Source organism: Piliocolobus tephrosceles, chromosome 13 (assembly GCF_002776525.5).
Source record: "Piliocolobus tephrosceles isolate RC106 chromosome 13, ASM277652v3, whole genome shotgun sequence".
NCBI lineage: Eukaryota > Metazoa > Chordata > Mammalia > Primates > Cercopithecidae > Piliocolobus > Piliocolobus tephrosceles.
Window position 1 is genome coordinate 90,255,623 of NC_045446.1, and position 14,577 is coordinate 90,270,199.

The window sequence follows — 14,577 nt, forward strand, 5'->3', positions numbered from 1 at the left end:
TGTGTGTGTGTGTGTGTGTGTGTGTGTGTGTGTGTGTGTGTGTGTGTCATCCCATTCTTGGTCTTGGGTCTGGGAAAATCTCTGCAGTTTTTCCAAGAGCTTCTCCCTCACAGTATCTCCAAGCCTCTCCCCAGGTTGGCTCCAGGGCTTAGGAGAAACAAAGCGCTGTCCCTCTCTCCCCAGCCCTGGAGCTAACTTGGGAAGAGCGAGTCACAGAGAGATGTGCTTTCTCTCACGGACTGGGGCTTCACTCACTTTTATCAGCTGAACATCTTCTTGGGGGCTATTTGCCAGCATTCTCATCCCCAAGATCTGGGCGTTCTCATCCCTGGGATCTGGGATTCCCATTTTCCTTCTTGAATTGTAGGTCACAGAGTTGATCTTGATGGACCACTTTGCTATTTCCAAAAGGCCAAGGCATAGTAAAACCACTAATCTGCCATGTTGGCAAAAAAAAAAAAGCCGACAATTTTTCTTTACAGAAGAATTACAAGCACATACATAAATATTTAACATCAATCTTTTGGCGGTACATCTGTTATGGGACATACACCCCAAGAACGACACACACACATGTACACACACACACACACACACAATTTAAAATTACATTCATTGGTCTGCTTGTGAGTAGCATGACAATTACTATTATTATTGGACTAATAAAATAGATAAATGTAAAACTTTAAAGTATTAAAAGAGCAAATTTTCAGGGTAAAAGAGATGCATAAGTAAAATATTTTAAGTTAAATAAAAACCTATATGCTTTGATTTAGAAATGTCAGTATGAATTCATAATTAATTTTTTTCTTAAAAATGACCGGTTTTCTAGCTGTGTCCACTGAAAAGGCCTGGAAGATCAATGAATACCGTAAATGCACAAATTATATTCTCCAAATTCCATTCATCCCTAAAAGAAAGGAGGACTTTCTTAGAGAAGTGGCTGATTTAAGGCTTCAGGTAGGAAATATACAGGATCAGCCTAGGACTTCTTCTTGTACCTATAGAGTACCTGTGGTCATGATGAAAGGAAAATTTAAAAGACTCCCTTGACAATTTGAGCTCAAAAAGAATCATGAATCCAATAAATTGAAGCACACTATCTAAAACTCCATGCTTTCATACTAATACACACACACAAATCACTGATTATCTGTTGAATGCAGAAATCACCCTTCTGAGAATTGTTATAAAACAGGATTTCAGACTTTATCCTGGCTTTTCTGTTAGTACTATGTTTTCTTACAGTTACAAATACCAAATAACCAGATACTGTCAGGAGTCACTTAACAATGGGGATAGATACAAGGAAGTGCATTGTTAGGTGATTTTGTCATGTACAAGCATCACAGAGTATACTTACATACACCTGGATGGCACAGCCTACTCTACATTTAGGCTATATCATATAGCCTATTGTTCTTACGAAGAAAAAAAAAAAAAAACATGTAAAGCATGTTACTGTACTGAATACTGTAGGCAATTGTAACACAATAGTAAGTATATGTGTATCTAAACATATCTATCCATAGAAAAGATACAGTAAAATTATGGTATAACCTTATAAGACCAATGTCCCAAATGTGGTCTGTCATTATGGCACTTGACTGTAGTTGATGAAGGATATCTCTACTATATGAAAGAATCACAGCTAAGAAGTGAAAAAGGAATGATCAAATTTAAAAATAGTAAATAATTTAGTCAGGCAATCATTATTAGTAGATGTTAAAACCACTAGGTAAAATGCTCATGAAGAATATTTAGTAAATATATCAGGCAGCCATCATCTGATCCTACTGATTTTAACATCCTTGAAAGAGACATACACAAACATTAAGTGCATCCTGATATGGTACAATCAGGATGAACCCAGCACTACCTCTTTAATTACTACTTTAAAAATTTTTAGGCCGGGCTCGGTGGCTCAAGCCTGTAATCCCAGCACTTTGGGAGGCCGAGATGTGCGGATCACGAGGTCAGGAGATCGAGACCATCCTGGCCAACACGGTGAAACTCCGTCTCTACTAAAAAAATACAAAAAAACTAGCCGGGCGAGGTGGCGGGCTCCTGTAGTCCCAGCTACTCGGGAGGCTGAGGCAGGAGAATGGCCTAAACCCGGGAGGCGGAGTTTGCAGTGAGCTGATATCCGGCCACTGCACTCCAGCCTGGGCGACAGAGCGAGACTCCCTCTCAAAAAAAAAAAAAAAAAAAAAAATTTTATTATAAATCTAATTTAAATTATGACTGATATTCCACAAAATGCTGGAGAGAAAAAGACCTTGTTAAATAATAGCACAAGGAAGGAATCAAATAAATTCTGAATGTAGGGTATTCTGCAGAGCAAAAGGCCCAGTTTTTCCCACAAATAAAGGACACACAGATATAAAGTGGGGAATGGAACTGTTACAGCTTTAAAATAGACTAAAGAGCAGTATCAGGAAAACACAACATGTGAACCATCTCAGGATCTTGATTCCAACAAATTATCTATAAAAAGACGACTCTAAGACAATGAGGAAAATGTAAATATGAACTGTGTATTAGATGAGGAAGAAGAAATTATAGTAATAATAGGTTTTTAAACGTATTTATCTATAGAGGTACCTATTGAAGTGTGTACAGGTCAAATGATATGTCTGGAATTTGTCTTAAAATATCCAAATGAAACAAACAGAATTTGGGGATAATATATGCAACGAGAAAAGCAGAATGTTCATAAATGTTGAAGCTCAGTGAAGGGTTAATGGACATTTATTATAATATTATTTACATTGGTATAAGCTGACTGTTTCCCATAATAAAAACTTGAGGCTGGGCATGGTGGTTCACGTCTATGATCCCAACACTTTGGGAGGCTGAGGTGGGAGGATTGCTTGGGCTCAACATAGGGAGACTGGTCTCTAAAACAATTGTTTTTTTAATTAGCTAGGTATGGTGGTCCATCCCTGTAGTCCCAGCTACTCAGGAGACTGAAACAGGAAGATTGCTTTGAGCCTAGGAGGTTGAGGCTGCAGTGAGCTATGATCACACCACTGCATCCCAGCCTGGGAAATCGAGTGAGACCATGTCTGAGGAATAAACAAACAAACACCAACAAAAACTACTTCAAAAGACCTGATATTTAGCTTCCTTGGCAGAAAAAGATATCTACGCAGTATCACTAAAAACCTTTTAACAGAGAAAACAGATATATCTCCATGTCTTGGTTTTTACCATCTATAATGAAATACTAGATCATTGTCTCTAAAGATTACTTTTCCTGAAAAGGAGAAACTTAGACCAAATGAAATCTATGTTTTCCATGTTTTTAATAAAAGAAACTTTTGTTCTCAGAAAAAATATTATGACACCTTGATATTTTCTACTTTGTTTTCCAATGTTTTGTAGTAGTAATACTGAGTTGTATCTTTATAAAATATATATTGTTACTGATTCATAACTATGCAAGAATAAATGTTTTACATGGCACTGCATTAAATGAATCAAAATAAAATTTACTAAACAGCTGGTTGCTCCTACCATGTAAAAATCAAGCTGCAATTTCAATAAATGAATAAATTATTGTTTACATTACCATTGCCTCTTGACCTGAATGTCAGAGTATAGTAACAGAAGTTAGCAACTTAACTTTTATCAACATGTGACTTAGCTATAGTATAACATTTGCAAATATTCTGAGCTGGCCAATTTCTTATCTTTTTAATCTATTTTCTAATTTTAAATTAAACCCATGTCAGTTATCAGAAAAATCCTTCATCTGGACAAACATCTGGATCTTCTCATCAGTGATCTCTGTGGGATATTACATATTAACCTCCAACAGGAACCAATAACTTTTTTTTTTTTGAGATGGAGTCTTACTCTGTTGCCCAGGCTGTAGTACAGTGGCTTGATCTCAGCTCACTGCACCCTCCGCCTCCTGGGTTCATGCAATTCTCCTGCCTCAGCCTCCCAAGTAGCTGGGAGTACAGGCGAGCACCACCACACCCAGCTAATTTTTATATTTCTAATAGAGACGAGGTTTTGCCATGTTGGCCAGGCTGGTCTCGAACTCCTGACTTAAGGTGATCCACCTGCCTCAGACTCCCAAAGTGCTGGGATTACAGGTGTGAGCCACCTCACCCAGCCTAGTAATCAGTAACTCTTTAAGAGAACATCACCACAACGCTTTAGAAACATTTAAACACTAAATATTACATATGTGGCAGAAACCAGCCCACTTAACCTGTGCCCTCCTCTCCCTGGGAATACAGCTAAACCATATTTCCCAGTCTTTCTTGAAACTTAGTTGAGAACAGATAACTGAGTTCTAGCTAATGAAATATGATGAAGTTATGTGCACACTTTAGCAGTATCCTAATATAACCTAGGAATATATATATATATATATATATATATATACACACCTATTAAGAGTACTATCTGTTTTCTGGTTTTCTGAAAGATGGTTTTCTTTCAGATTATTCTAAGAACAAAAGGAAAAAAATGTGAAGAAATAACTCTGGGTATTTAATGTATTTTTAAATTATTATGAATTATCACAAACATCTTATGTGTATCTCCAGACTCACTTGATCTTTCTGCCTCCCAAACATAGAGATGCTTGTTCCACCTCAGCTGCCACCAAACTAACACCCTTCAGGTGCACTCAATTCCACTGCCTGGGACCAACCAATACCTAATCCACCAGGTGATTCTTTTTGGCTGACATTCTCAAAGCCAAGTCAACCAGGCATGTGTATAGGGTCCTGGGCTTTCTCACAACTTCTGTTAAAACGTTTGTACCCAGGTAAAATGCAGAGCATGGAATCTATCTGCCTGACTAGCTCCTGACAGTATTAGATGATGTAGAACAGGTGTGCACAAGGGGATGCACTTGTTCAGGGTGTGAACTTCAACCAATAAGAAATAAGAGACAAAACTGAGCCTCACAGACAAATTTGCTCCCCTCTTTTCTCCAAAGCATGGTTTCTTCATACAGCCAATCTGGAAATGTCCCACATGGCTATGCAGACGCAGATGTATTTGGTGAGAATGTGGTTCCATCAAAGCTTAGCATAAAGCAATGAAAGCTGAGTATATATCATCTTACCTTGCCTCCTATTCTTTCCTCTCTCACTTCCTTTTTCTCTTACTCATGATGCCCTGAGATTGAACCAAAATCGGTTTGCTAGAGAAACTGGGCTCAAACAGTCCCTGTTATCCATTAAAGGTCAGTAAGGCTCCTTGGAGAAGTAGGACATAAGGCAATGTCACCTCATAGTGACAGCAAGCAAGGAAGTTGAAAAGACAAATGGGATCATGACACAAGATCAATCTTGAAAATGTCCCCAGTGGAATATGAAAGATAAATAAAATATTGGAAAACCCTCATTTTGAAATGCCTAATGAAATATTCATTCAGGCAGTATTTATCAGTGGATGCTAAAACAATTACAAGAATAGTTGATGACGAATCTGACATTGGATTTTCACCACCTGATCCTAATTAATTTTAGCATCACTAACAGTAAGATAATCACACATTGTCGATCACCAGGTGTAATACAGTATGAAGTATATAACACCACCATAAAGAATTCCTGATCCAACAAAACCCCTGAATCCTGAATTTAATCAACTTCTATGTCTATCAGTTGCAGAAAACATGAATTTGAAACTGTGTTATATGAGATCATAAATTAGTCAAATACGTGATGGGAGACATTCTTCAGGATATAGTTTATTTTGTAAGTCAATAATATGAGGGGAAAAAGACTAGATTAGTGAAGGTGCCTATTTAAAGGAAACAAAACATAGAAAATGTAAAGGCCTATTTGAATTCTGCTTTAAATAAAGCATTCATAATAAACAGTACGTTTTGATGACCAGGGAAAATGACATATAAAGTAGATAGAAAATGATATACTAATTTTGTTAGGTGTGATAAGATACTACAATTGTCTTAGATAATTTTTAGAGAGAGATATGGCATAACATTATAACACGAATTTAGTTTAAGACATTGCAGAGAAAAAGCAAGGAAGGAAAGAAAAGAGGGATGGAGGGAAGGAGTGCCAACAGGTGAAGGAAGGAAAGAAAAGAGAAAGAAAAATCTTCAAAGGCATAGACAAAGCAAGCATGGCAAAATCTTGATAATTGTTCAATCCAGGAGATAGGCCCATGGCGGTTTCTCATATTATTCTGTCTAATTTAACTTGTCTGAAAATGTTCACAATAAAAGTCTATAAAATAACTTTCAGAATACAAGAAAAGGGAGAAGCAAAACGGTCCTTGCATACACACTTTGAAAGAAGAAAATCAATGTTACTTGAGGCAAAGTTTTGAATTTAAAATAAAAATCTAATGTATGTGAACATTTCTACTGACTTCCATATGATTTTTGTTTGTGATCTATTATCTGAAACAGTCTGCAAATTTGCTTAAATATGTGAAATACCAACTTAAAAATTTTTTAAAATTAAGGTCAGAGTTTTGTTTCGTATTATTTTTTGATATATCATAGTTGTACATATTTTTGGAGTACATGTGCTATTTTAATACATATATCCCAATGATCAAATTACACATTGTATAGTTTGGGTTAATTGGTATATCCATCGTCTTAAACATTCATTTTTTTGTGTGTGTTGGGAACATTACAAGCCTATTCGTTTAGCCATTTTGAAATTCTATATAAAGTATTTTTAACTATAATTTCTCTGCTGTACTATCAAACACTAGAACCATTCCTTCTACTGTACTGTATTTTGTACTCATTAACCAACTTTTCTTCATGCTTTCACAGGGTCCCTTCTCAGCCTCTGGAAAACACCATTCTATCCTCCACCTCCATGAGATCCATTTATTTAGCTCTCACATGTGAGTGAGAACATGTGGTATTTTTCTTTGTGTCTCATTAAATATTATTTAATGTGAAATTCTAAAATCAAAATTCTAATTTAAATAAAAATTTTACAAGTATATTCTTCTGCTACCTGTTACAGATAATTTATTTACCCAATAGCTATTAGAAAATTTTAATTTCAAAACTACTAAAAATGCCTTTCTCTTTATACAGTCTTTTTTCTCAATTTCTACAACTCTTTTTTCCATATTGTTCTCTACCTGCTCTCATGGGTCATGTCCTTCCCATTTGTGTTTATGGGGCTCTACTTTCTCTGTCCCTGGATGCGATGTTCCCCAGAGTTTCTTTCTTATACACCCTCCCGTATCACTTAACCACTTTCCTTGAGGGATATCATTTCCTGGCAAGGCTTCAATCACCTTGAATGTTATTGATTCCCAAATCTACATTTCCAACCTTGATCTCTCTCTCTTGAGCTCCAGGGCCATATATATTAAATGCTTCTAGGCCATCCAGGGTTGGATATCTCAATAGTCCAGCCGGTGAAAAAATACCCAAAATTGAACTTATCATCTTTTCTAGCCTCCTCATCTTTTAGAATTCCTGAATAAATGGCTATTCAAGATAGTAACTTGGGAGTCATTATAGTCCACATACAATAGCGTCATCATAATCCACATACAATAGCGTCATCATAGTCCACATACAATAGCATCATCATACTGTTTTAATTCTTCCTCTTTAACAAGTTTTAAATTTGTCACCATCCCTAGTTGAACTCTTGTTATTCCTCAGCGATCTTTAGACTGGTCTTTTCTCCACCTTCAACCCACTCTAGCTTCTTAGTGAAACCTACCATCAAATTTGTATTTTTGCTAAGGCAGACCTAGTCATGACACTTTCCTGATTAAAATTATTTGGAGACTCCTTCTCACTTTCAGTATAAAGTCCGCATGCCTTAGTATTTTGTACAAAGTCTTTCGTGATCTGATACTCTATTTTTCCAGTCACATTGTTCGCAATTTCAGCCATCCTAAACTTACATGTTCTCCCTACTGCCTGGACTGCCTTTCTGCCATTTTATAGAGCTGGCTAGCTCCAAGACTCAGTTCTTCAAAGTACTGTGACCCTCTTCATCCTCTTTCATCTGCTGCATCCCCAAATAAAGTTAAGAGTTCTGCTGTATGCGCTGTCTTAATAAACTACGTTATTCCCTTTATTGAACATTATTAAAGTTATTTATATGCATCTGTCTTATTCACAGTAAACTTTTAAAGGGCAATAACCACAATCTCTATATCCTAGCACTTAATACACTACCTAATATGTAATAGGCACTCAATAAATATTTATCAAATGAATGAATAGATGAATGCATCATATAAATTTAAAGCTATTTCTCAAATCAATTTTAACTACCCTCATTGCCATTTGTAAAATTGTTTGGAAGGCACTGATTTTGATGTGATATATTTTCTAAACTCACAGCAACTTTAGAAACCAGAATGCATTGCCCTTTGATTATAGGATTACAAAATTTCTGTAATACTGTAGGTGGCAAGGAGAACAAATGACAGAAATTTCACACAAACAAACAACAGTGAAAACAGAAAATTGAGAATTCTGTTAACTCACATAGTGATTTTGTACTTTCTTTTTCCTTAATCAAGGAGGGAAATAAAACTACCTACTTTATAATGAAAAGTGATTGAATATGAAGCACATAAATTGGATCAAGGAGAAATAATAGAAGAAAAAAACAAAAGCCAAATTAATATAAAGAAAAATGCCAAGGAAAAAAATATTCATTTAATCTTTACTTAAACTGGAAGGGAAAAAAAGAGAAAAACAGGTCAAAGCGGTCTTAGTTTCAAAGTCTTTCAAACATTAGGAAGACATTCAAAATGCATCAATGCAATTGAAAAATTCTTCAAACCACTTGTGTATTTATTGACCTTATAGAAAAGCAAGGCTCAAATAAGAACACACAGAAGATGCATGCCTCGTAGATCCACAGATATCTATAATTTTATTTACTATTAGAGGATAAATGTCAGCTCATGCAGCACACTGCAGGTAATTTTTACTTATCACTTACCACCTTCTACCATTCATAACCACTATTTCAAGCTTTCCTAAATCCTCCTGTCCCTGTATTCTCAGCAGCTGGCAAACTCAAGAAAGCAGAAAATCAAGGCCTCCCCGTATCAATACTCTTAACTGCCTTCCTTTTATCTCCAAATCAAAATTAAAATACCGACTACTTGTCAGGCACTATTCTAAATCCTGGGGACACTGCAACAACATGGTAGATAAGGTACCTACATCTATGGCATTTGTTTTTGATAGGAAACAAAAGACAGTAAAATAAGCACAATGATCTTAGACAATGGTACACCCTATGAGGACAATTAAATAGCAACGTAGAAGAAAATAATTTAGGGAAAGGATTACTTAGAAACAGTTTTTTGAGGTTTCTAAGATGACATTTGCTTTGAGGCCTGAATGAGGAGGAGACAGATATGCAATGATTGCAGGGAAGAGTTTTTTTAGGCAGAAAAAGAAATTAGTACAAAGGTCTAGGCAAACAAGAACCTGACTTGCTCAAGGAGGAAAGAGTGTATCTGGAATGGAATAAGGGATTTGTGAGGGTGGTAGAAGAAATCAGAGAGTTAAACAGAGGTTAAGCAAAATGGGTCTCGAATGCCATGGTAAGAAGTTTGAATATTACTGCCAGTGAAATAGGATGTTCATCACTAGAACATTTTAAGAAGTTAAGTTGCATGAGCTGCTGATTTGCAGCCATGCTTATCTCAGAAGAAGATGTCTCTGCTGGTCTGATGATGTTATATCACTCCCCGCCTCTTTTAGGATCTGGATGTATCAATTATCCCCTCTCTCTTTTATAATTTCAAACATCTCCTTCTTTCTGGCTCCTTTCAAAGGCATCATGTTAGATGGAGAAAAAGAAAGGCTTTGAAATCATTTATCTCTGGGCTTGACCTGGGCTTCTACCTCTTAACATAGCAAGCAAATTGACTACAGTCATAAGTCTTGGTTTCCTCATTTGATGTGGGAAATATAACACCCTCCTTCAGAGAATTACTATGAGGGCTAGATATTTTTACAAAAGTAAAAGCCCTGATATATATTAGTTACCTGTCTTTTCCCTCAATCTCCTAACATCTATTTCAAAATACAACAACAAAACTCATCTCTTCTACTGCTAGCTATTACCATATCTTCTCATCTATCTCATCTATAGCAAAACTTTCTAAAGAATAATCCACATTCATGCTCTATGCTTCATCACCTTCAAGTTCCAAGCTCTTAAATCAGGCTTTTACTCCCATTGAAGTTGCTTTGAAAGGATCATCAATGACCATGTGTCAGTATGGGTCCTCCAAAAACCAGACATCAATATAGTATTAATTGTATGAAAAATGTATTGGGAGAAAGGCTTGTGATGGATGAAGGTAGGAAGCAGGTGGAGTAGGTAGGAAGAGCTTTCAGACTACAGCGTGAATCCTATACTTGAGAAAGGAAAGAGCCAGTTCAGGAAACAGAAAGGATGCCTATGTGGCTGAGGTGGAGGGAGTGAGTGAGCATCAGGAGAGCAGTAAGAGCAGTGCACCAGAGATTTTAGATTTTATTCTAACTGTGATAATAAACCAGAGAGAGGGGGGGGGGGGGGGGGAGTGGGAGAGGGGGGGGGGGGGGAAATAGGGAGAGAGGGGAAAAGGGGAGAGAGGGAGAGAGAGAGAGAAGAGAGAGAGACTGGTATCTTGAATAAATACAACCTTTTGGATTTAATCATTAAGTCACCTTATATTTACCTTCTAGTGCTTTTAGGGTTATTCAGTAGAGAACTTGTTCATCTACTTTTTTATCAACTTGATGAAGACAAAGTATTCCCATAATTTTCTGATTAATCATGGTAAAAATAATTCTTACGGTCATCTTTACATCACAAAACCATTGTCTTATTTCAATAATTCAAATGGTCAAAACATAGAGTAATAAAACTCCCAACTTGATTTAAAGTTAAAAATACTTCATCTACATTTAGGGCCTTCTGTAAATGAAAAGTCTATCAACCAAGAAGTCCCTTTCCCATTTCTTATAACCTAAGCTTGTGAATCTACCAGTTTCAAAGAGGTAAGATCAGGAAGAAAAAATGAGGAGTACAAGAAAACTTCTTAATTAACTAGCACTAATGTCAGATGACTTCTTGCTCTCTGAGTTTAGCCAATATTTAAAGCTAGTTATTTGTTTCATTAATACTTCCATGGCTTCTTCCAAGAGCTCACTGGGTATATTTGATTCCAATTTCTACATCATGAGATATATTTTTCTATGGCTAGTCATTTTCCCTTCAGTCCCATTATTACTCAAGACAATGCTACTGGGCAGGATTTAAAACAGCTCAAGGACAGCACTGTGTCCTACGTGGCCCACATCTGGACCATATAAAACATATACAAATCCATTGCCTACTGAATTCTGCATGCCTAGTCCAAATCCAACATATCCAACATAGTGAGCTTAACTCCAGCATCAGCAACTAGGCTGCCCAACTCCAGACCTTTAAACTTTCCAAGTAGAAGTAAAAATAATCTACCCTGTCACGCATTCCGCAGACATCACATTAAGATCTCTAAATAATCAATGAAGGACTTTTACCAAATAATTGGGGGTAGGGAATCACATAGCCAGGTTGTCTCCTGAGAATTCCTCTTCAGAAATCCTCTTTATGAGTCTTGCTCTGTCTTGATTAACTTTTCACATTCTTGATGTAGGTAATGTATTCTAGAACCATGTAGCTAGTTTTGGTTATCTGCATTTGAAATTCCATAAAGGTGCTCTGCTTTCCAATTCTCTTTGCTATATGATGGTTTTTATCTAAAAGTATCAGCCAATGAATATTTTAAACACCCTGTTAGGAGTGGAATGGTCAGAGTTATGCTTTTAATGAACTACTTTGAAGATTCTGAAAAGTAGATTGTAGAGGAGGGATGCAAATGTGGAAGCATGAAAAAGGTTATTAGAGTAGTCCAAATGAGAAATAATGGGGATATAAAATAGAGCTGTGAAAATAAATTACATGTCAGATATATGGAAAGATAAACCATGCTCATAGATTGAAATAATTAGTATTGTTAAAATGTTCATACTACCCAAAGTGACCTATAGATTCAGTGTAATCTCTATCAAAATTCCAATGACATTTTTTGCAGGCGTAGAAAAATCAATCCTAAAATTCATATGGTACTACAAAAGACCCCAAATAGCCAAAGCAATCTCAAGCAAAAAGAATAAACTGGAAGCATCACACGATCTAACTTAAAAATTTACTGCAAGCCAAAAGAGCATGCTATTGATATAAAAACAGACACACAGATCAATGAAACTGAATAAAGAGCCCAGATATAAATCCATATATTTATAATCAATTGATTTTTGACAAAGGTGCCAAGAACACACAAGTGGGAAAAAAACAGTCTCTTCAATAAATGGTGCTGGAAAAACTGAATATTCACATGCAGAAGAATGAAATTATACTCCCAACATATAAAAGAAATCAATGCAAACTGGATTACAGATGTAAACGTAAGACCTAAAACTGTAAAACTACTAGAAGAAAACATAAGAGAAAAGCTCCATGACCTTGATCTGGGCAATGAGTTTATGAATATGACCCCAAAAACACAGGCAATTAATTTTTTTTAAAAAGGGGGATTACATCAAACTAAAAAGCTTTTGCACAGCAAAGGAAATAATCAGAAGAATAAAGAGACATCCTACAAAATGGGAGAAAATATTTGCAAACTATACATCTGATAAGCGATTATCATTCAAAATATATAAGGAATCCCAACAACTCAATAGCAAGAAAACAAATTACCTGATTAAAAAATGAGCAAAGGACCTGAATGGACATACCTTAAAAGCAGAGATACAAATGACCAGTAGGTATATGAAAAAAAGCCCAACCTGACTAATCATCAGGGAAATAAAAATCAAAAACACTACGAGATATCACCTCACACCTGCTAGAATGACTATTATCAAAAAGTCAAAAGATAACAAGTGTCAGCGAGATTGAGGAGAAATGAGAATCCTTGTACACTGTTGATGAAAATGTAGATTGGTACAACTATTATAGAAACAGTACAGAGGTTCCTCCAAAATATAAAAATAGATTTACTATATGATCCAGCAATCCCACTTCTAGATATATATTCAAAGGAAGCAAAATTAATATGTCAAAGAGGTATCTGCACTCTCATGTTTCTTCACATGCAGCATTATCCACAGTAGCCAAGAAACTGAATCAACCTAAGTGTTCATCCACAAACGAATGGATAAAGAAAATGTGTATAAACACAGTGGAACACTATTCGGTCTTTAAAAAGAAGAAAATCCTTTTATCTGTGACACGTATGAACCTAAAGGACATTATGTTGTTAAATAAACCAGATACATAAGAACATATACTGCATAGTTTCACTTATATGTAGAATTTCAAAATGCTGAACTCAGAGGAGCAGAGAATAGAATGGTGGTTATCAAACGCTGGATTTGGGGTTGGTAGAGGGATTGAGGATATGTTAGTCAAATAATATGAAATTTCAGTTAGACAGGAGGAAAAAGTTCAAGATATGTATTGTATACCATTTGGACTACAGTTAATAACAATATATTATATACTTAAAAATTACTAAGCAAGTATGTTTGTTTTCAACACAGAAAATGATAAGCATGAAGGGTTACATATGTTGATTGACTTGATTGAGCCGTTTCACAATGCATATATATATATATATATATATACACACACACACACACACACACACATTATGGTGTACACTATTAATATATACAATTTTATTTTTTAACTTAAATAAATATTTTAAAATAAATATTTTGAAAAGACATTACATGCTAGATATAGCCTCAAGATAGAACAAAATATGCTCATAAAGTATATTGAAAGTGTGAGGAAAACAGATGAACCGGGAACAGTTTACAGATTTTTTTTTTTTAATTAAATAAGTGAAAGGTACACCCTTCACTAGATAAAGACTGAGGAGGTCAAGAGTTTAGAAAGGGAAAGAATCAAGACTTCAATTTTAGACATGTTAAATTTGAAATCACCATTAGATATCCAAGTAGGAATGTCAAAGGTACAGTTGGATATTAAAGAGTAAGGATCAAGAGAGTTCTGTATATCATTGCCAAATACATTTGTAGATCATTAACGTTGGAGACATTAAAAACTACTAGACTAGACAAGATTGCCATGGAATTGTAGTAGTGTACTAGAGGAGAGAACAGAGCGCAAGTTTTGATGGCCTTCCTGCCCTTCAAATTCCAGATGTTAGAAAGATGAGGAGGAACCAGCAAATTAAGATGGAAGGAATGGTCACCTGGGGCCCCGTGTAGTGACACACACTTGTATTCCCAATGTCTTGGGATTCTTAGGTGGAAGGATCCCTGGAGCCCAGGAGTTCACATTCAGCCTTGGGCAACATAGAGAGATGCTGTCTCTTTAAAAAAAAAAAAAAAAAAATTTAAAGGAGGTAGTTTCAGGTATCTAGAAACAGAAAGAAGACAACATATAATTTTGCTTCATTCTCTTCATTCATCTCTTTGCTCTACAAAAACAACATCTAATGAACAGTTGTTTATTTTCAAGGATAAGTTACCAGATTCAAGCCTTGATGTGC